General features: G+C 39.7%; 1 pseudogene; it reads left to right on the top strand.

The window, feature by feature from the left end:
- Positions 1-378: 378 nt before the first annotated feature.
- LOC104669211 lies at positions 379-1,783 on the top strand (annotated as a pseudogene).
- Positions 1,784-2,468: the final 685 nt, after the last annotated feature.

Genomic DNA, 2,468 nt, shown 5'->3' with positions numbered 1-2,468 from the left:
TAAGCTGAGATGATCATGGGAGAAGGGGATTAATGAAGGACTGTTACAGAAATACAGAAAAAATCTGCAGCAGAGCAACAACTCCAACCCTTGCTGGAAAGTTTCAATCAGACACTGAAATTTCCAAAGTGCCCATAAATCAACTTTTAATATACTGTGGATGCGTAGAAGAAGCTGTCCATATGCTTCTTTTTTTGAAGTTTTAGGCATTATTTTTTTCATTGCAAAGATGTTTTAACCTTAATAAGTTCAATACACATAAGTACTGCTAACAAAATGACTAGGCCAATTTTGAAATGTAAACTTAAAATGTAAAATCACGGGGTCTGAGCCTTGCTCAGAGTAGGAGTTTGCGCAGACATCAGCTAAGATTCCAGAATGACTACCATCTTGACTTACACTTTTAAAAATCTTCTCACTGCATCAAAATGGGCCCTCAGATTTTCCATAAGATCTAGCTGCCCCCGAGATCCAGACCAAAATGAAGAAGACATTAGCCAAACCCAATATGAGGAATGTTGTGGTGGTGGATGGCGTTCGTACTCCATTTTTGCTGTCAGGCACTTCATATGAAGACCTGATGCCACATGATTTGGCTAGAGCAACACTTACGGGTTTGTTGTATCAGCCCAGTGTCCCCAAGGAAGTAGTTGATTATATCATCTTTGGTACAGTTATTCAGGAAGTGAAAACAAGCAATGTGGCTAGAGAGGCTGCCCTTGGAGCTGCCTTCTCTGACAAGACTCCTGCTCACACTGTCACCATGGCTTGTATCTCTGCCAATCAAGCCATGACCACAGGTGTTGGTTTGATTGCTTCTGGCCACCGTGATGTGTTCATGACAGGTGGTGTCGAGTTGATGTCCCATGTCCCTATTCGTCACTCAAAGAAAATGAGAAAACTGATGCTTGATCTCAGTAAGGCCAAATCTGTGGGCCAGTGACTGTCTTTAATCTCTAAATTCCAATTGAATTTCCTAACACCTGAGCTCCCTGCGGTTGCTGAGTTCTCCATCAGTGAGACCACAGGCCACTCGGCAGACCGACTGGCGGCTGCCTTTGCTGTTTCTCGACGGGAACAGGATGAATATGCACTGAGCTCTCACAGTCTGGCCAAGAAGGCATAGGATGAAGGACTCCTTTCTGATGTCGTAATCTTCAAAGTACCAGGAAAAAATACGGTTACCAAAGATAATGGCATCTGTCCTTCCTCACTGGAGCAGATGGCCAAACTAAAACCTGTATTTATCAAGCCCTGCAGCACAGTGACAGCTGCAAATTCTTCTTTGTTGACTGATGGCGCATCTGCAATGTTGATTATGGCAGAGGAAAAGGCTCTGGCCATGGATTATAAGCTGAAGTCGTATTTGAGGAATTTTATGTACGTGTCTCATGATCCAAAAGATCAACGATTACTCAGACCAAAATATGGGACTCCAAAAGTTCTAGAAAAGGCAGAATTAACCATGAGTGATATTGATGCTTTTGAATTTCACAAAGCTTTCTCAGGTAAGAGTTTAGCAAATTTTGAAGTCATGGATTCTGATTGGTTTGCATAAAATTACATGGGTAGAAAAACCAAGGTTAGATTGCTTCCTTTGGAGAAGTTTAATAACTGGGGTGGATCCCTGTCCCTGAGACACCCATTTGGAGCCACTGGCTGCAGGTTGGTCATGGCAGCTGCCAACAGATTACGGAAGGAAGCAGCCCAGTATGCCTTAGCGGCTGCCTGTGCAGCTGGAGGGCAGGGCCATTCTATGACAGTGGAAGCTTATTCAAAATAATAGATCCAGAAGAAATGACCAGAAGTTTCTGTGCAACACTCACACTAGGCAATGGCATTTCAATGCATTCCTAAATGACATTTATAGTTCCTAGCTCCTCTTAGGAAAACAATTCTTGTGGCCTTCCGTTATATGCTTTGCACTTAAGCCTTGCCAGTGTTCTGAGCTTTTCAATAATCACAATTTACTGCTCTTTCAGGGATTTCTAAGCCACCAGAATCTCACACAGAGATGTGTAGGTGGTTGTTTTTGTTCTCTCTTGTCACTAAAGACTAAATGAGTGTTTGCAATTGGGAAAGAGGTCAGCTGAGATTAGGAAATCATCTTTGTAATATTTGCAAATTATACTTGTTCCTATCTGTGTCCTAAAGTGTTCTCTATAAAATACAAACCAATGTGCCTAAATTAACTTAATTATGGAAAAATAATTCAGAATCTAAACATCAATGAAAACTTACAAAAAATGTTTAGATACATAAATATCATGGTGGTCAACCGTAAAGTGGGGAAATATTGAAAAAAATGTAAAAACACACACATATATGCTAAAGTTATGTACATATATAAATTTATATATGTTTATATATAAATTAGTATATATAAAGTTTAAGTATATTATGTGTATTTACATATACTTACATATACTTTTATTTAATATATAAATGAATATCCACCTCCATATTTA

Source organism: Rhinopithecus roxellana, chromosome 7 (assembly GCF_007565055.1).
Source record: "Rhinopithecus roxellana isolate Shanxi Qingling chromosome 7, ASM756505v1, whole genome shotgun sequence".
Lineage (NCBI taxonomy): Eukaryota > Metazoa > Chordata > Mammalia > Primates > Cercopithecidae > Rhinopithecus > Rhinopithecus roxellana.
This window is presented reverse-complemented; position numbering and strand designations above follow the sequence as displayed.